Genomic DNA, 21,553 nt, shown 5'->3' with positions numbered 1-21,553 from the left:
AATAGTCTTCTGTACTACAACGCCATTTTCTTCTATCTCTTTAAATAAGTGTGCACCTAGGCCTTTGTATGATGAGTCCGTAGCCAAACAAAAATCTTTAGATAAATCCGGATGTGAAAGAAGTGGAGCAGCAACTAAAGCATCACGAAGTTGTTCAAATTCTGACTGAGCTTCCTCATCCCAACACCAATTAGAATTCTTTCCAGATAGTTCACATAAACGAGGTGTGGCCAAATCGTCCAATCTAACAAAGCGTCTAAGAAAATTACGGACACCAAGGAAACTACGAACATCACGTTTTGTGGTACGAACAGCATAATTACGAATAGCGTCTAGTTTTTCTGGATCAGGAAGAATACCTTCTGTAGAAATAATGTGACCGAGAAATTTCACCTGAGAACGACCAAATTCAGATTTTTCCAAGTTCACTGGAATGCCAACTCTTGCAAAAATACATAATAATGAATCCAAAATTTTGTTGTGCTCACTCCAAGAACGTTTAGCAATAAGAATGTCGTCAACATATGAAATAATATTGTCACGAAGATAAACAAGTAAGATTTCGTTTAAACTACGAATGAATGCTGCTGAAGATACAGTAAGTCCAAACGGTAATTTCCGATGCTGGTAACAGTTACCAAAGGCTAAAAAGGCAGTATATTTTCTACAATCAGGGTGGAGTTCTATTTGCCAAAAACTTGCGCGCATATCAATCGTGGATAAAACTTTAATTCCATGGAAATGTTGAAGAAGTTCATCTAAATTTTGTGGACGGTCAGTTTCAGGAATGATGATATTATTTATCTGTCTGGAATCCAGAACCAAACGAATTGACCCATCCTTTTTAAGAACGACATGTAATGGGCTGGTATAAGGACTGACTGCTGGCTCAATAATGTCTTGATCTAACATGTATTGAAGTTCACTCTGAACCCTGTCTCTGTAAGCCAAAGGAAAAGCGTACGTTTTCCCCGAAATGGTGTGTGTTCTCTTACTTTAAATAAATATTGTAAGCCTTGTATAGTTCCTGTGTGATGACTAAATACTGTAGCATGTGAAGTCAAAATTTGGTGCAGTTCTTCTCTTGCAACGTCATCTGGCACTTCAGCTCTATTAACCTTTTCATTGATTAATTCTTCGCTATTAATTATATCATCCATCGCGTCTCTGTATCTATTGTCGTTGTCATGAATGAACACATTGTCGTCATAATGCTCAGCGAAAACATCAGAAGTAAGAAACCTTAAGTATTTTGTGTCTGATTCAGATCTTGTTAAACACTCGAAAAATTTCAAACATTTCGGCATTCCGGCAACAGTCAAACTCACACTTCCTTCTTTACAGTTCAAAATTGCCTTATGTGTCTTAAGAAACTCCATACCTAATATAATTTGTGTATTGAGTAATGGAACAATAATAAAATTAGCAGAAAATTCGTATCCTTGACAAATGAAATTTAGGTTGGTCTGTTGTTTGACTTCCACACTTTTTCCAGAAATAGCGCCTCGAATTGTAGTTTTAGAAACAGGTAACACAGGACAAGCAATAGTTCTTACACATATACGAAAAACTGATTCACTAATGACACTCAATGGGCTCCCTGAATCTAAAACTGCAGTGAACTTATTCTTACCCACACATACTTCAATAACAGGATGTGAAAATGCGTCCACATTATTTTCCTTTTCGTCTAGGAAAATGTCTCTCATGTCTTCCAAGCGTACGTAGTGTAAAGTTGTAGTGTCATTACTTTCTGAATCATCTATATTGCTGCCAGAAGCCGAAGCTACAAGTCATTGTCGATTGTTTGCGTCACGTCTTTGATTATTCCCGTCATTTCGCGGATCAATTTCTACGATTTGCACTTGTCTCTCGGAATTTCTGTCACGCGGAGGATGCCAATTATGTCCCTCCTGTCTGTTAGATGTAAATTCTTGGTTGTGTCTGTTATTAAAATTTCTATTTTCCTGTCTGTCTGCATGACTACTTCTTGTGTAATTTCGACTGTCACTTCTGAAATTACTCTTAGATCTACTACCCTGGTTATTTCTGTAGTAAGAATCTCTATTATTGTATGAATAATTTCTGTCTTGATGATACCGATTACTGTTTCCGTATGATTGATCATTCCGGTACGAATTACCGTTATTATAATTGTCTGTGTAATTTCTGTTAGAACGTCTGTTATTGTCATAAGGCTGGTATATATTGTCCTGTCTGTTACGTCTGTCATTCTCAAAATTACCCATATAACGCCCGTTCCGATCACTATCCCATTTCTTTGAAAATCTATTGTAATTACTGTTACTGAAAAAATTACAAGAAATCCCGTCGTCGTTGTCAAACTCAAGTTCTTGTAGCAAAGTCTTAAAAGTCTCAATGTCGTCTTTACATCTTCCAGCTAAAGCAATTTGTCTTATGGATTGTGGCAGCTTAGTTAAACAAATGCGAATTAATTCAGTCGGGCTATAAGGGTTGGACAGGAACTGATTCTTTCGAATCATGTCTTCAAAGTATTTTGCCGGCGTGCGGAACTCAGACTGTTTAAAATTACGCTGCATAATAAGACTATGTTTGACTCTGTCTTGCGTGTTTTCGGACCAATATGCCGATAGAAATGCATGATAAAAATCATTTAAAATATTACAATCTCTAATAAGTGCACGCATGCGCGTCGCCGATTCGTTTTGTAAATATCCACACATAAATTCCAGTTTGTGACTTAGTTTCCAATTTGGTGGGAGTGCGTACATAAATTGATCTAACCATGAACATGGATGTATGTCATTCTTAGAATTGCGAAAGATCTTAAATTTCCGAACAGTCAAAAAGTGTTTATAGTCAAAGTTTTCGCCTCGTGGCGACAAAGATCTACTGCGTCTGCCCCAGTCCCAATGTCGATTATTGTCAAGTTCGCGCGCCTGGCGCTCTCTTGTTGCATCTCGTAAATGAAACAAATTATTTTCTTCAAACCCCTCTGCTATCTGTGATTCTAAATTTCTTCTGTAGTCTTTTCCTACGCTTTCGCCTTCAATTTGCTTGACTTGCTTTCGTAATGCCTCAAATTCCCTTTTAACGCATTCATTAAATTTTCCCTGATTTTCAACATGCTTATTTATGTTCTGGTACTCTTCGGTTTCTGCAAATGGCAATGCAGCTGTATCATCTGAATCTCTGTCCCCATTTAAACTAAGACTTGTAAATTTATCTGAAATCTCCTCAACCCTTTCCGATAAATCACCTATTTGTTCTTTCTGTTTATTTACGTCTTCTGTAAGTGTCGCGACTCGGGTTTCAGTATTGACACATTTACTAGTTAACTGTTCATATTGTTGTGTTAGATTATTTATTCTGTCATTTGGTACGGATTCCTCGATTCTCTCAAATATTTCCTCCTTATCGTGTGCACGTTGTAAATTTAACTCTGAAAATTTTTGTACTATCACGCGATCTCTTTCTTCCTGTTCTCTATCCTGTTCCTTTTGTATAATTTCTATCGAAATTAATCTATTATTGTCAGCATTCAAAATCGGTTGTACTTCTTCTCTGATTTCTTTCTTTAATTCATCTCTCATATTTTTGAAACATGTCCCTATTCATGAGTCTAACCGTGTTTCCATTGTTCCCATATCAGTTTTAATTGTTCCTATCTCAGTTTTAATTGTTCCTATCTCTGTTTTTAATTCAGATCCTAACTGTGATCCCAGTGAGTCTAGCCGTGTTTCCATTGTTCCTATTTGTGAGTCTAACCGTGTTTTTAATTCAGATCCCAAATTTAATATTACACCCATCAACTGCTCCATATTAACTGGTTCAAAATTCTTTTCGCCCCTAACATTTCCCGCAAAACCAGTTTCCTTCGTCACAGCTGTAAAGCTATCTGTGTTCGATACTATTCCAGAATCTTCTGTCATTAATCTCGTATTCTGAAAATTTTTTGATTGTGAAAAATTTTGAAATGGTTCCGGACTATTTTCCCAACTTATTAAATTGTTTTCAACTTCATTATTCATCATCCTGTTCTCCTGTGTTGGCGAGTTCGCCATGTTAACAATTTCGTCTTTCTCACTATTCATCATTTTTGCCTTTTTCATCGATCGCGTAATCATTTACAAAACATACAAAACTTGTCACTATACGAAAATTACGAACAATGACACTTTATCACCAACAATATCATTCACACGAAATGCTTCCCTCAAACACGATTAACGAACAATTGAAATCTTCCTAACTGCACAACATTGTCAAACCCGTATACAAGACAACAAAAATTAAATTCTGCAAACAATACCATTAGAAGAATGACAATTACCAAATCTACACATGCAATATAGACTACAATTACTAAACTACAAATTACTACAACAATACTACTGTCTACTATTTTACGATCAGATGAATTCCATGGGACGATCCGAAGCAGCGGTCGCCACGTGCGTGGTGGCTTAATTAAATAAAAATGCAAATAATTTTCCTGTCTGTCCGGTTACGCAGTCTCGTAAACGGTTGGCCCTGACTAGCTTTAGTACGAAATCTGACTGCATAGAATAACAACAAAGAATGAAAGAAAATTTCCGTTAACACAATTAATTAATTAAGTCCCCAGCAACTATAAAACGTACGAAACCAATGCACAAGTGTAACTGTTCTGTGTGTGGAAGTGTGATTCAACGTACACATCTGGCACGGTTCTTCTTCAATAAGACAAGAAATTTTAAATACCATTTATACTGAAGTAATTAAGAAAATAGAAATACTATAATTGCGCAAGAAAACCAGAATTACACTCTAATACAAGAACACGAGCCAGATGCTTTGTTGACTGAACCTGTGACGACGCATTGTTTAAGACATTGAAATAATGAGAAAAAAGGAATTTTTTTTTACCTTCATATATATTGACGAAAAGCACTCTGATCATTACAATATCTCCATTCGAACAACATCTGCTGTCTAGCCCATCAAAACAATACTACAAGTTCTGAACAAGCACTCTCCATGGGAACTTCTCAAACAACGACTCACCACTGCTACATCTCAACAAGCACTGCCTACTGCTACTTCTCAATAAGAACTCTCCACCACGACTTCTCGACAAGAACTGCCAGTGGAGGCGGCTGAATAATACTCTTTGGCGCAATCTCTGGCGCTGTGGCTAAGTGTAGCCACCTTTCAACAGCTTTTCTTGATTAGAATTTTAGAATGTTTTCTTTGTATTCTTTGACGTACGAATTTCCGAAGGCTGCGTGTAGTAACTCTGCTTTAGCAGCGATATCATCGATAGTACTTCCTTTGTTATCGCATACAGAAGGCATTGATTGTGTCTTGCAGCTAGCATACTTTACTTACGAGCAAAATCTCCTTTTATTTTCTGTCAGATTTTGAGACAAAGTTTCATGGAGGAAACTATTATAGGTACCTCGCATTGAAGTCCACTCTAAAATTCGAGCCTGTGTAAAGATCGGCAGTCTTGGAGATTTTGGGTTCATCTAAACTTGACCTTTGTTTCAATTTTCAGGTTCACGTTATTAACTTAAAATTTATTCTTCCTTTGTATTCCTGCTGCGGACATATTGCCCCATTACGGATATACTAGTGTCACCTGAAACATACAGTAAGTATTTTGCGTTTGTCACAACGTGCTTTCTATCCATTTGCACATGAGGTTAGCGTTTTCGTGCTTCACCCTGTATATAAGACGAAGTAAAAGCCTTTCAGCCAGAAAAGTAGTAAAGAACAAGTGTTTCTCGGTAAAAGTTCTATAAAATTAAATGGTTTAGTTCTAAATCACACCAGATAGTAAAGGAAACGCCTTGTTGATGAAGCTATCACTTCCATATCTCGTCATCTTTACCATTTCGTTGCTGTTTACATTTCATTCCTCTGAGAACATTTTCTTCCTCAAAGACCGATTTAGTAAATTATGTCAAATTAGGTGTCCATTTTATGCAGTTCTGATGTCTGTATCTAAATCTATATGACTACTCAGCCATTCATTGCTTGACATGTAAATCACTGTCTTCTCAGCTCCTTTCAGTATTTGTTCATTGGTCTATCTTTCAGTCCAAGATATTTTGTGGCAATTCCGCCTGTTCACATGTCTACTGCTCTTAACTTTTTATTTTGTTCCCTCGGAGTCCACCCTCCATAATCGTAGCTTAAAATGATCCAGAAAAATATCCTGATAACTTTTCCTTGTTTCTCTATTAAAGTGGTTTAAATAAACTACTCACATTTTATAAGGCATTGTTGCTCATTACAGTTCTGTTAATATCCATTACACCGCTGCTGTCATCCGTTATTGTAATTCCAAAATATCAAAATTCATTCGCTTACATTTGCACTGAAGTTCTTATTTTAATGTTTGCACTTAATTGTTGTCTTGATTTATGTATCACCTTTATTTTAGAAGAATTTGGTTTCAGTGTGTGGTTGTTCAAGGCATTAAAATAAGAAATTAAACTTATAGTTCATGTCCTTTTACGAGTCTATAAATATTACTATATTACTGGTGAACTGAATACAATCTATTGCTTTACGCTCGTTTTGATCTCTTTGGTGCCGCTGTTTGTATTGAATTTTCTATAAATAAAAAGTCAGACACCTTTTCTCAATCTAACTTCTTTCAGTGCAAATCTGGAAATTTGTGGTAAGGTCTTACGTGACCAAACTGCTGAGGTCATCGGTCCCTAAGCATACACCTATTTAATCTAACTTAAACTAACTTCGTTAAGGACAACACACATACCCATGCCCGAGGGAGGACTCGAACGCCTTTCATTCCGGTGTGATTTCGTATTCCGATTACAAAAGTCCGTGATTGAAGACAACTCTTTTATCTTTCCGTTCTGTTCTTGTTTTCATAATTTCTGCGAACAATATTTTACACTTTATCAAAATCCTTCTCTAGATTACTGAATGAGATATACGTTTTCCCTTTCAGCTTTTCCTAAAACCATTCGTTGTGCCATTATGGCTTCCCTGGATTACTTTCCATTTCCTACATCCCAATTGGTAATCTTCTAAATGTTGATTAATTATTGTCAAGATCCTTTCGATATAACAGTGGTTGGAATTTCTAAATGAAAAAGTTGTCAATACACTCCGTTTTATTGAAATCGAAGACCAGCGGATAGCGTAAGTATACCAAAAGAGTCAGTGATGGAAACATTTAATGTTTATATCGTATGCTTTTGGCGAGTGAACCAATTTGATAAAAATTATTGCCACGTATGGAAAAAGGCAACCTAGCAAATGGCACTTGGAGAGTGAAGCAAAGATTCCGTTGTGAGAGTCATTCTGTTGGTGGTAGATGCAACACAGCGGCAAACCACTTATATCCGAATTATTTTGAAGCAAGGCTTTTAACAGTTAATATAATTCACGGTGGACAAACGTTCTGTAAGAACAATGACGTTTGCCAGCAAGAGGCGGCGAGGGACTTGCTGCCCTTATAAGTGAGAATGCAAAGCCTTGCAATGATACAGAGCCCATAACCACGCCAAAATGAATTGTGCAAATGCAGACACCGGGAACAGTAGCATTGCGTATCTCTAGTGATGTGATCTTTCAGGTTTCTAGACGTGATTAATTAATGGCGTGCTTTCGGGTGCGCACTCGAGTTGTTGTTTCAATTTTATATGTAGTATTTTCAGGCGAGGCAATACTGAACCTACGGCTTATCTTAGAAGATAAAGAAAAGGCGAACCTACGTTTCTAGCATTCGTAGACTTAGAGAAAGCTTTTGACAACGTTGACTGAAATACCCTGTTTGAAGTTCTGATGGTAGCACGGGTAAAATACAGAGAAGAATGCTATTTACAGCTTGTACATAAACCAAATGGCAGTTACAACGGTCGAAGGGCACGAAAGAAAAGCAGTGGTTGAAAAGGAAGTGAGACAGGGTTGTAGCCTATACCTAACGTTATTCAATCTGTAATGAGCAAGGAGTAAATAAAACAAAAGAAAAATCTGGAGCAGGAATTAAAATCAGTGGAGAAGAAATAAAAACTTTGAAGCTTCCCGACGACATTGTAATTCTGTCAGAGACAGCAACGGACCTGGAAGAGCTGTTGAACGGAATGGACAGTATCTTGGAAGGAGGATATAAGAGGAACATCAACAAAAGCAAAACGAGAATAATGGAATGTAGTCGAATTAAATCGGGCGATGCTGAGGGAATTAGATTAGGAAATGAGAGCTTAAAGTAGTAGATGAGTTTTGCTATTTGGGGAGCAAAATAACCGATGACGGTCGAAGTAGAGATGATGTAAAATGTAGACTGGCTACGGCAAGGAAATCGTTTATGAAGAAATGAAATTTGTTAATATCGAGTATAGATTTAAGTTTCAGGAAGTCTTTCTGAAAGTATTTACATGGAAGTGAAACATGGACGATAAATAGTTTAGATAAAAAGAGAATAGAAGCTTTCGAAATGTGGTGTTACAGGAGAATGCTGAAGATTAGATGGGTGGATCACGTAATTAATGAGGTACTGATAGAATTGGGGAGAAGAGAAGTTTGTGGCACAACTTGACTAGAAGAAGGGATCGGTTGGTAGGACACATTGTGAGGCATCAAGGTATCACCAGTTTAGTATTGGAGGAAAGCGTGGAGAGCAAAAATCGTAGAGGAAGACCAAGAGATGAAGGTACTAAGCATATTCAGATGCATATAGGTTGCAGTAGTTATTCAGAGATGAAGAAGCTTGCACAGGATTGAGTAGCATGGAGAATAGCATGGAGAGCAGCATCAAACCAGTCTCTGGACTGAAGGTCACAACAACAGAATTTTCACGACCGAATCAATGGTCTTGTCAGGTACTGAGAGTTTTGCTGTTACGCGTACTCGCTGTCGGGAGTCCAATCAGTGTAAAACATGTTTGATGTCCCGCCGTTATGTATAGCCGGATTTCGCCCCCTAGCACCCACTACACACTTGGATGTGCGTTTCATTTTTGAGCCCATACTGCTATTCCGTGAAACGCAAATTCTCTCTGCGTTTTCCAGCTCTTATAGACGAGATGGCCGGCAAGATTTAAATAAATCGAGAGCCGGACCTCATACCTAGGTTAAATTAAAAACTCTCTGTCATGCTTTATTAGATTTTCCGACATCCTTCATTACGCTGTTCCTGAAACTTGTTTCATCATCACTCTGCTTTCGTCTTATTTAATTTCATGACTGTATTCTGGGTAGTGCTCCAGAACAGATGGTTTGCTTGGTTGTTTCAGTTGGGTGAGTCGCTGTTGCTCGTTGTACTTCTCCTCGACCTAACAGACTGTCCCTACGTAAAACATGTTACATTCGCATAGATTATGGTGCTCATTCTGCTTCATCATCTTAATCATTTCAGAGAAGGCTCTTTTTTAAAAAAAAATGTCCAAAATAGCGAAACTTACTTCACAGATGAAGAAAGTCCACAAACAAATAATTTTTTTTTCGAAATCTATTTTTAGACCCGTTGTGGATAATTTATTTTCATCCTCATTGCTGTATTATGCTCCTGGATGACTTCACACCACACACAAGGGAACGACCCCTAAAAGCTCTTGGATTAATTCTGAAGTTGTGGCCGGCACCCAACCGCTTCGTGTCAAATTAAACGGGAGGGAAATACAATGGATATCGTGTTTTCGTAACATTCTGCCGATCTATCTGGAGACTGAACCAGCGCTAGGTAGATAATTCATTCTAGTTTTCTCTTTCTCTTCATCATTCAACCTCTTCCCCGAGCGTTTCTCTTCTTGATTACCACGCCCATTCGGAACTGTCGATCTGAGTACCCATTCCTTCGGAACTTTATTCGTAGGTGCTTTAATTTTTCTGTGAGGGTCTCCTGTATAGACAACGTTCGAGCGCTGTGGCTTTGAAATTATTAAGATCTCGCGAGTCGTCTCATACAGTAGCTGAAAAACGCTGAGAGTATGTTCGTTTCACGGAATAGCAGTGCGGGCCCAGAAAACAAAAAAGAATTAATGAAGGTAGAGAGCACTGAGAGTCGTAGTCAGCTACAGACAGCGGTGCCACGCCAACAGCGCTTCAGTCTTGTAGGAAGCGAGGCAGTCAATACACAAAACTACGTGAGTCGCAGAATCCGATGAAGATAAATGGGTCGCTCATCGAAGTATAGTGCGTAAAATGGAATCAGCAACTCGGCTGTAACCCCATAAGTATACCATTGACACAGACCGTTAAAAAGTATTCCATACTTTGAGGGGCAGTAGTGTGGACCGAAAAAAGACGAAAGTGTCCTGCAAGCATTGGCCCTTTCTAAAATGCATACTTTAAGAGCTTCTGTGAAACACTCATCTTGTACTACAAGATCTTTGCTATCACGAGCGACATAGAAAAGTGAGTAAAGAAATGAGGACACGTTCCTCTTTTATTATCCACAGGAACAGCGTGCAGTAAATATCTTACAGTGTTATTACTGTAAACCATATACATGAAACCATGTTCACAGTTCTGGGTAAGTGCAGTGCCTTAATGTATTCTGAAGGACCGAGGTTGTGTTGTGGTAAGTTTGCGAAATTATTTCGCATTGTAGTTTTATCGCTGTACTTACAAGTATACTGGAAACCTGCCATTCCACATGGGAAATGCCACCCATTATCTTCTGGTATGGTCTGCCAAATGAAAAAACTCTGGAGCCCGAGCACTGCATGCAACAAACATTTGAAGTAATAAGGCTGTACATACTACCAAGCATGTTTACTGGCGCAAGGTATCGTCAGTTCCTACCAAACAACTGGCCTGTACTGCTAGAGGAGGTACCATTCCCACAACGGCTGAAGTTTTGGCTCATGGATAATGCAGCATTTTCTCTGAAATGTCCGACAACACCGTACAATTAGCAATGCATGGAGTCGGGAAGATACAGCACGTTGGCCAGCTTGTTCCACCGATAGCAGAATTTTGCAGTAGAAGCGATTTGTTTCACAAAATGATCAGATGCTCATAGCTGTTAAGGTATGCGTTTTAGTGTACATGTTTACTGTACATTTTTTTCTTGTTTTAGCCCACACTAACACTTCTCAAAATATGGAATAATTTATTCGACTATAATACGTGTTTTACTAACTCGCATCCTTTTCTTTGGGTGTGTTGGTAACACTGACTTGTAAACAAAGTTACATCGAAAAGTATTGGTCTGCGTAGCGAATGACCGCAATTATTGGCTTTGTTGGATGCTGCAAAAAGCTTCTTTTCGGATAGCACGCCACGGCTATAGAAGATGTTGCGTTACAGTATTTCGAATACTTTCAGTCAGTAATTCTTAATAACACTGTAACTATTTCAGAGGATTATTTTGTGTCTACTGATTTTTTTAACCACTCAGTTACCTTCGATGTAAATGAGAAAAAAGGCATAAAAACAACTTTCAGAAAGAAAACCCACATGGGTGATCAGCATTTGGCAGCTTTAAACTTAAAGTTCGCACTAATGTGTGTTTGAATGAAAGTAACAATACTGTTTGCTCAAAAATATATGTTAAGTCAAATTAGACTAAATGATTGCAGGGACTTTTCCAAGTCTCATGCATCTGTGACGTATATACGCAACTGAAGGGACGAATGAAAATTTGTACAAAGTCCAGCATAAGCATTCGAACCCGAGTCTCCTAAAAGCAGATGCCCTAACACCCCCTCCTTCCCCACTCACCGTCATCCTGGGCCAGCGACGTTCCACAACTGCATGGACTGAAGTAGCACGCATGCTCTTCGAGTTTACAGGAGCTACCAAGTGGGCTAATGCGTGGATTGGTCTTTGGATTGCGCAGGGAGGATTCCCAGGGCAGTCTGTGCAGTTGGGCAAAGCCACAGTGCCAGGGTGGCGTAGTGGTGGGCGCATCTGCTTTGTGAGCAGGTGACTCGGGTTCGAATTCGGACCCTCGTCTTATTTTCATTCGTCGCTTCAGTCTGCGTATATACACAATAGATAAAGTTCTTTATTCTTGCCATACTTCAGTCCTGCTCTCTGAGACATTTTTCTCGAATTTTCTTTACAGTGCGAGCATTAATAAACCTGACAAATTGCAGGAAGAGATTCCTCACTAGAAATGGAGCAAAAAAGTGCTGTGAACAGTTTTCAGAAAAAGCGTTCGTGCAACGACAGCAAATCGTCCCACAACAGAGTACAGAGCTGCATCGCATCCACGTGACAACAGATGTTCAAAGCAGCATACATGGAATTGCAGATGATAGAAATATCGGCGTTTGTTATGCAGGTTACGCATAATCGTACTTGCACTATGTTGGCGAGCCACTTACATGGAGTTTATATTAGAGATCGTTTCAATATCCTGTACAAACTGGTCTTCCAAATATGGTGTTTGCGCAGTCTGCAGCCTCCCATCATGTTCGTCTTTGAGAGAGGAGCCATGTCACACAGACGCCCAAAACGGGATTGAAATGTTGTGTGATGTGGTTGGTTTCTGTGAGGGTACTTGTTTTGGTAGAGCCGGCACGGCTCTCGACTGTTTCCATCTGCTTGGCCGTACACAAACACAATCTCAGCTTCATCCCGACATGAATAACGTAACATCCTGCTGCTCACAGTACGCTGCGTCAATCACGTACCCTGCAACACACAAGAAACACACGGCACGTGGTCAGAGGATCTGTCTTTCGTCAGCCCAATGTACCATGGCAGCGCTGCATTTACAGACACTTGTCCATAGGACCTTTATTTCTCCATTTCCAGTCAGGAGTCTTTCCCTGTAGTTGTCGGTTTTATTACTGTGTGGACATATTATACACATCCGAATCGCAACTGGCGCTATCGCACAAGCCCTGTAAATAGCATCCTTGTGGAGGCTGGTGTTCCTCCATTGCGGATCCGGCGCCGACGACTTCTGGCCGCTTATGCTGCACATGTTTGTAGCTTTCCTGGGCATCTAAATTACCGTCTCCTGTTCCCCAACGCGGTCGTCCATCTTCCATAACGGCGGTCCCGGTCAAGGTGTACGATCGCGGTTCGCGTTTGGGCTCTTCTCTCTGGGCGTGAATTTTTCCCTCTCCCACCTCGTTTCCGGGCCATGCCTTCAGCTGGATTTGGCACAAGGCCCGAAAGTCCCATCTGAGGCACTCCGCCGACGCTTTCTTCCCATCCTTGTCACGATTCCCGGCTCTGTCGTAGTCTACACCGACGTTTCGATGGTTGCTGGTCGAGTTGGGTATGCTATTACCCTTGGGGCACAATCTGAACAACGCTTACTGCTGAATGGCTGCAGTGTTTTCACTGCAGAGCTCGTCGCCATCTCTCGCGCCCTAGAATATATCCGCTCCTGCTTCGTTATCTGTAGTGACTCCCTCAGCGGTCTACGAGCTATCGACCAGCGTTTTCCTCGCTCTCGTCTGGTGATGCCTACCTAGGAGTCGCTCCATACTCTTAACCGTAGCGGCCGCTTCGTGGACTTTGTGTGTACCCCGCGTCATGTCAGTATCCTGGGTAATGAACGGGTTGACACGCTGGCCAAACAGGCTGTCGATGCACCAGTCCTGGAGATTGGCCTTTCAGAGTGGGATCTCCAGTTATGCGGCAAAATGTCCTTGGTACCTGGAGTGATGAATGGCTCACCCCGCCTTCACCCAAAAAACTCCGGGTTATCAACGAAACTACAGGTGTGTGGCGCTCCTCCATGCGAGCCTCTCGCAGGGACTCAGTTGTTCTCTGTCGGATACGCGTTGGCCATACGTGGCTGACTCACGGGCATTTATTGCAGAGTGAGGATCCGCCTCTGCGTCGCTATGGATCAGCGTTGACAGTGGTCCACATCTTGTTTGACTGTCCGCTTTTAACTGCACTTAGGCAGCAGTTTGCGCTGCCTGATACGCTCCCTGCACTTTTAACACATGACCATGCCATGGGAGGGTTAGTTTTGAGCTTTATTCGTGCATGGGGATTTTATCGCTCGATCTGAGGGTTTGTGTCTTTTTTGTGTTGAGTTTGGCCTTTGGCCTACGGTCTTAGATCGGGGATTTTAGTGTGTCTCCTGGTCGTTGGTTTTTTTCTTTTTTTGTTACCATGGTCGGCCAACCATTGTAACACTCTGTGTGTTTCTTATTTCCTCTTTTCTTGTCTTTGACTTTGTCTTTCTTGTCCTGTGGTGTCCCTTGTAGTCTGCGTTGCTTGTTATTTTTCATCTGCGTAGGTGTTTTTGGTAGTCGTCGAAAAAGAAATCGATGGCCTTTGTAGTCTGGTCCATTCAACCCCCACAAGCCAACCAACCGTCGGAGGTGGCTATCTCGGGGGAATTTCTTGTACGTCCCGATTCAACCTTCTTACGCCGATCGAAGAACAATGCCATCATGTGGCTTGTTGGACATTATGTCCACTACGTGATAGTGAATAGATATGACGCAGATTCGTGTGCCTTTTCCCAGCATATGGCTCAGGATGCTACGTTATGGTGAGCTTTTTTATAATATGCTGTATCTTGTTTTTCATCGACAAGAAGTTGAAAGAGTTGAAAACCACTCTTTTTTGGACACTCTTGTTTGGATTTAAATGTTCCACGATGTAGAAGTGACGGAGGAAAGAAGGTGTGGGCACGTCAAAATTAACGCCATATTCCTTCACATACGTTTTTCTAATTTAACCCTCTTGTTTTTGTCCAAATGGCTTCTTTTGTATTATTTTAATTTATGGCCTTAAATAAGTGCTTTGGAGGAAACAAAAAAAGGTGGTTATAAAAAAGAGAAAAAAGGGGTAATCATCGTGCATTGTGAACTTATATTTACGTGTTCACAAAAAAAGGGTAACGTCTTTAATTTGTAATCAAAGGCTCACGGTCCCGTGTTCGAACCCCGTCTCGTTTGAATTTTCAATAAATATCATCATTGGCGGCCGTAGAATTCTGGCATAACAAGTCACCCTCATACTGCCAATGGCCTCATAAAAGAAGGAGAAAGAGCGGACAGAGGTTCAGTGCAGTCTCTTGTTAAGGTGGTAGGAAATTACCCCTAAAGGTGGAAGAATCAGCAATGATCAACGGCATGAAGATTCAGAAGGCAATGGAAACGGTTGTTCTAGAGAGGCATAATGTGTAACCACAAGTGACTTGTAATCGAAAAAGTCTCATGATGATTTCTCCATTTTCAAAATATTCTGGAATAGTCCCCCATTCGGATCTCTGGGACAGGACTGCCAAGAGGGAGGTGACGAAGAGAAAAAGACTGAATAACCAACGGAAAGATAACGTTCTACGTTTCGGGGCGTGAAATGTCAGAAGTTGGGACATGGTATCGAAGCTACAAAATCAGAAAAGGGAAATGTAAAGTCTCAGTCTGGACACTATGGGGGTCAGTGAAGTGAAGGGAAAATAAGACAAGGATTTCTGGTTAGATAAGTATAGGGTAATATCAACAACAGCACAAAATGGTTTAACGAGAGTAGAATTCGTTATGAATAGGAGGGTAGGGCAGAGAGTGTGTTACTGTGAACAGTTCAGTGATACGATTGTTCTCATCATAATCGACAGAAAACCAACACCGGCAAAGATAGTTCAAGCATATAGGCCAACGTCGTAGCCGAAGATGAAGAAACATAGAAACTATATTAGGATACTGAACGGGTAGTGCAGTACGTACAGGGAGATGTCAATGTGATAGTCACAGGGGACTAGAATGTAGTTTTAGGAGAAGGAGTATAAGAAGGGGGTAAGGGAGAATATGGGCTAGGTAGAATAAATGAGAAAGGAGAAAGACTAAGTTCTGTAATAAATTTCAACTAATAATAGCGAAAATTCACTTCAAGAATAACAAGAGGAGAAGGTATAATTGGAAACGGCCGAGATGTATGAAAATATTTGTTAGATTACGTCGAAATCAGATATTGGGTTGTAAAGCGTACATAAGAGCAGAAATAGAATCCGATCACAATTTAATGATGATGTAGAGTAGGCTGAAGTTTGAGATTAGTCAGGAAGAGTCAATACGCAAGAAGTGGGATGCGGAAGTACTAAGGAATGAAGAGATACATTTGAAGTTCTCTAAGGATGTGGATACTGCGTTAAGGAAGAGCTCAGTAGGCACTTCAGTTGAAGAGGAATGGACATCTCTGAAAATGACAGTCACCGAAGCTGGAAAAAGAAACATCGGTACGAAGAAAGTAACTCGGAAGAAACCATAGGTAACAGAAGAAATACTTCAGTTGATTGATGAAAGAAGGATGTATAAAAATGTTAGGGAAATTCAGGAATATAGATGTACAAGTTCCTGAGGGATGAATTAAATAGGAACTGCAGGAAAGCAAAGCGGAAGCGGCTGCATGACAAATGTTAGTAAATCGAGAAGGAAATTATTGTCGGTGAAACTGACTCAGGGTAGAGAAAAACCAAATCAACCTTCGGTGAAATTAAAAGTAAGGGTGGTAGAATAAAGAGTTAATTGCAGAGGAAGATCGGAAAGGTGGGGAGGGTGCACTTATGGCTTCTATCATAGGGAAAATTTGTCTGATGCGATAGAAGAAAAAACCGGAGTCGATACAGAAGAGATAGTATTAGAATAAGAAATTGAGAGAGGTGGAAGTGGTAGATAACATTATATCACAATTTCTAAAATCATTGGGAGAAGTGACAGCAAAACGACTATTCACTTTGGTGAGTAGAATGTATAATTGACGATATACCATCTGAGCCGGCCGTGGTGGCCGTGAGGTTCTAGGCGCTACAGTCTGGAACCGCAGGACCGCTACGGTCGCAGGTTCGAATTCTGCCTCGGGCATGGATGTGTGTGATGTCCTTAGGTTAGTTAGGTTTAAGTAGTTCTAAGTTCTAGGGGACTGATGACCTTAGAAGTTGAGTCCCATAGTGCTCAGAGCCATTTGAACCATTTGATATACCATCTGACTTCCGTAAAAACGTCAAATAACACAATTCAGTAAGCAAGAGCCGACACTTGCCAGAACCATCGCACAGTCAGATTAACAGCTCATGCATCAAAGTTGTTGAAAAGAGTAATACATAGAAGAACGGAAATGGGTCATGAGCGGAATTAAAATTGAAGGTGGAAGACTATCAGTGATAAGATTCGATTACGACATTGATATCCTGAGTGAAAGAAAAGAAGAACTACAAGATTTGCGGAATGAAATGAACATTCTAATGAGTACAGAATACAGTTTGAGAGTAAATCAAAGAAAGGCGAATGTAATGAGAAGAAGCAGGAATGCGAACAGCGAGAATATTAACATGAGGACTGGTGATCACGAAGTAGATGTAAAGTTAAGGAATTCCGCTGGTTAGGTAGCATGATAACCCATGACGGACGGAGCAGGGAGAACACAAGAAGCAAATTAGAACTGTCAGAAAGGGTATTCCTGGCCAAGAGTAGCCTCCTAGTATAAAACGTAGACGTTAATTTTAGGAAGAAATTTATGAGAATGTACGTTTGGAGCTCAACATTGTATGGTAGAGGAACATGGACGGTGGGAAAACTGGAACAGAAGAGAACAGAAGCACCTGACATTTGGTGTCACAGAAGAATGTTGAAAAATATGTGGACTGGTAAGGGAAGGGATGAGGAGGTTCTCTGGAGAATCGTCGGGGTTAAGAAATGTGTGGAAAACACTGACAAGAAGAAGGGACAGGATGGTACAACATCTTTTAAGACGTCACTGAATAACTTCCATGGTGCTAGAGAACTGTAGAGGATAAAAAATGCAGAGGGAGGCAAAGATTGGAATACACCCATCAAATACTTGAGGTCGTAGGTTGCAACTGCTACTGTGAGGTGAAGAAGTTGGCACAGGAGAGTAATTCGTCGTGGGCAACATTAAACCAGTCAGAAGACTGATGACTCAAAAAAAAGTAAATAAAATAAATAAGTAAAGTAATGGATAAATAAGTAAACAAAAAATGTGGTTCATTGTAATATTGCAGATATCGTTGTCGAATGTTACCTGTGCCGGACCTTGATCACCGGTGACAGCGGATGCCGCGTCGGCTGGGGACCTTTCGGTGCCAACAGGAAAGGCGATTAGGCAGTTAGTTCAAATATTCCAAATGGCTCTGAGCACTATGGGACTTAACTGCTAAGGTCATCAGTTCCCTATAACTTAGAACCACTTAAACCTAACTAACCTAAGGACATCACACACATCCACGCCCGAGGCAGTATTCGAACCTGCGACCGTAGCGGTTGCGCGGCTCCAGACTGTAGCGCCTTGAACCACTCGGCCACTCCGGCCGGCTAGGCAGTTAGTCTGCGAGAGAGTCAACAAGTACGAGTCGGAACGCGGACACGTAGGCTTGAGTAGGGACAGGAAGCATTTATTCTACTATTATTACGGAATATAGAAAAGTATATTATACTTTACGCCGATCTGACGAACTATGCAAGGACAATGGTTACCTTAAGTGAAAATATGAATTGCGTGTTCATTTAACAATCTGAGCGGACTTCAAATCGAATTAGGGGCCTTTTCATGAACTCGAGACGTAATGAATCCAGTATTAATCATAAACTGTTTAGCTTCAGTATCCTCTCATCCGAATATGGTCATTGTGTTAGTTGTATTAACGAGCAGCAACAGCAGATTGAGAGGACGTGTGCCGCACAAGAACATCGTTATAGAAGTTGTCACAGCGATGCGTGTACCTCAGGTGTAAGTTTCCAGTAATGCTGTCCGAAAACAGTCCGATGCCAAGGCAAAACGACAGTTAACAATATACAGATATTCATATTGAGCCAAAGAACAGATTGTAAAATCATCAAACATCCGGGCAGCTTACGACACTGATAGCTCCAGAATTTACCCTAGAACATGAAAATAGATTCCTAACCTCGAATACCGTCAGGAGATTAAGGAATTCACGGGATGTGTCATTGCTTTTAAATTCAAAGGACAAAAAGCGAAAAAATAACGCTGATCGTGGCTGGAATTACATGTGCACTAATCCAGCATACTACATCCTGCCGCGGGCACGCGTGTCCTCCGTGTGCGCACGTGTGTAGGTGTGGAGACAAAACCTTGCTGGAATTTCGGGCGGCTTGCAGCGGATCGCTAATTAGGAATGTGACGTATCGCTTTACTGTTTGCGCTGGTGGAGCCGGAGCACTCCAGTAATTAGCCAGGCGCGCCAGGTGGGGAATACGAATCGATGAACTAAGTCTCAAAGGCTGGCGCAGTCGATGTAGCTAATTAACTAAATGCGCAGAGAATAATGCGTATGTTGCGCTTACACGCGAGATCTGTGTGAGCTGTGAGTGCGAACATCCAAATCAAAGACTCTGAAGGATAGCAAAAAGATCAGACCACAGGTGTTCAGTATTAGGCGAACATGCGTTATTCTCTGTTAACTGAAAGTATATCGGGGCAGCGGACGCTACTGTAAGTGTGCAATGTAAGAGCCAATAAACGTGGGTGAAACGTGGGTGATTGATAGCTAGAATTTCCCCATGAGCAGTCTTGACCGCGTGCAGCAGATCAGGAATTTCGCTGCAGTGAGTCATAGGCAACTTTTGCGAATTGTACGCTATTGTTGACGACTTTGTCATCAGCCGGAAGACAGTTTTAATGCAGCACTTGGTACTGTAGTCCAATATAAGCTAGTTTAAAATTTTATTGAAGTTTTTCATGTTGAGAAATGAGAAGGAGTGATTTGTTTTATTGACAAAAATCTCTCTATAGCCAAGATCGCATAAATATTTACTAATTTTCTACGACCAGTTTCGACAGGATTTGCATTCTTCTTCTAGCCATAAAAAAATTGTTACAAAACAAGTTCGCTGTGAACACGTTTTGTAACAATAATATCGAAGACCAGAAGATGATAGCAAAGCCTGTTGAATCCAGTTGTCGAATGTAAATAAGAAATTATACGATCTCGACAACAGAAAGTTTCTTGATTTGAAATGGACATCTACAAATTAAATAATTAGGCGGGTCTCGCGTGGAGGCACGATACGCTTTCAGCCAATCCTATGAGATCTGCAGCCGCAGAAACTACCCTAATTTGCCAAACCTTCATCCACTTCCACTGTAAAACTCCCCGCTTTCCCGATACTTCATTTTCAGGCAACTGTGGTATCATTCACTGTAATGTTGTTTATTTTCATTTCTTACATTTATATTAGCTGTGATTTATTTGTTACTTTTGTTGTTTGTTGTGTGATTGTAACAGGTTGATTGAAAATCTGCCTATCAGTTCCTCCGAAGTCAGTAGTGTGGTGAAATCCACACGGATGGTGCCGGCCGTGGTGGCTGAGCGGTTCTAGGCACTACAGTCTGGAACCGCGCGACCGCTACGGTCGCAGGTTCGAATCCTGCCTCGGGCATGGATGTGTGTGATGTCCTTAGGTTAGTTAGGTTTAAGTAGTTCTAAGTTCTAGGGGAGTGATGACCTTAGAAGTTAAGTCCCATAGTGCTCAGAGCCATTTGAACCATTTTTTGAACCCAAACGGGTGGTACGGAATGCATTCCCCTGACCTCACGAGACCTGTAGCCATAGGGTCTATCGAACAGCCGCGGCTCCCAAAACTTCATACTCACCATTAGAATATTTCCTTCTTGCACTACAATTTATTTTCACACACTACTCCTCTTATCTTCAGCAATCCTCTATAGCACCACAATTCTAAAGCTGCCTTTCTCCCCTTCTCTGTACTGTTGATTGTCCATGGCTCACTTTTACACAAGACTACATTCCACTAAACACTTTCTGAAGTGCCTTCCTATCCAATGGCAATAAATTTCGCCTCTTGAGAAACTTTTGTTGGTGTTCATTACATAACCTTTTTCCAGAACACTAATAATTATCTTCAATTAATCTACCAAATCCTTTGCCACCTCTGAGAGGCTTACACCGTCATCGGAAAACTTTAATCTCCGTTTCGTTCCTCTGATAAGCAATTCACATTAAAAAATGTTTCCTAAATTTCTTTATTCCTTACGTGATATACAATCATAACACATTGAACGAAGGACTGACTGCATTTACCCAGTACCATGACCTGTTTGAATTATATTTACTCTACGTGAACAATCATTTTCCTGTAAACGGTTAGAATCTGGTATTAGCATGAGTTAACTGATTCCTACTGTGATTATTGATATTATAATCATAATATACAAAGATTTGGCATTTTGCGATGTGCACAATCTTAAATTAACGAGCACTTAAGTCAAGTCGTCAATATTTGCTTCACACTGAGAGCTTATCAAGATTTGCTTAAACATTTGTACGGTTTTCTTCAGGCAGTAATTCATTACAGATAACTGCATCAACCGAGGCAACAGTGACATTTTTCTGCCAGGTTATTAATATACAATACGAATAGCAAGGGTCCCAACACACTTCTGTGGAACACACCTGAAGTTACTACTACATCGACGACTCCTCAGCAAAAATGTTATACTGTGTACTTCCAATAACAAGAGTAGGTGATGTACTGAGTCAAATACTTTTCTCAGCTCAAGAAATATTGCATCTGCCTGACTGCCTAGATTCATGGCGTTCAGAATGCCACATGAGAAGAGCACGAGTTGTGTTTTGCATGTCCGATGTTTTCTGAATCCATGCTGGTTGACATGAAGCAGCTCATTCT

This window comes from Schistocerca americana, chromosome 4 (assembly GCF_021461395.2).
Source record: "Schistocerca americana isolate TAMUIC-IGC-003095 chromosome 4, iqSchAmer2.1, whole genome shotgun sequence".
In the NCBI taxonomy this organism is placed as follows: domain Eukaryota; kingdom Metazoa; phylum Arthropoda; class Insecta; order Orthoptera; family Acrididae; genus Schistocerca; species Schistocerca americana.
This window is presented reverse-complemented; position numbering follows the sequence as displayed.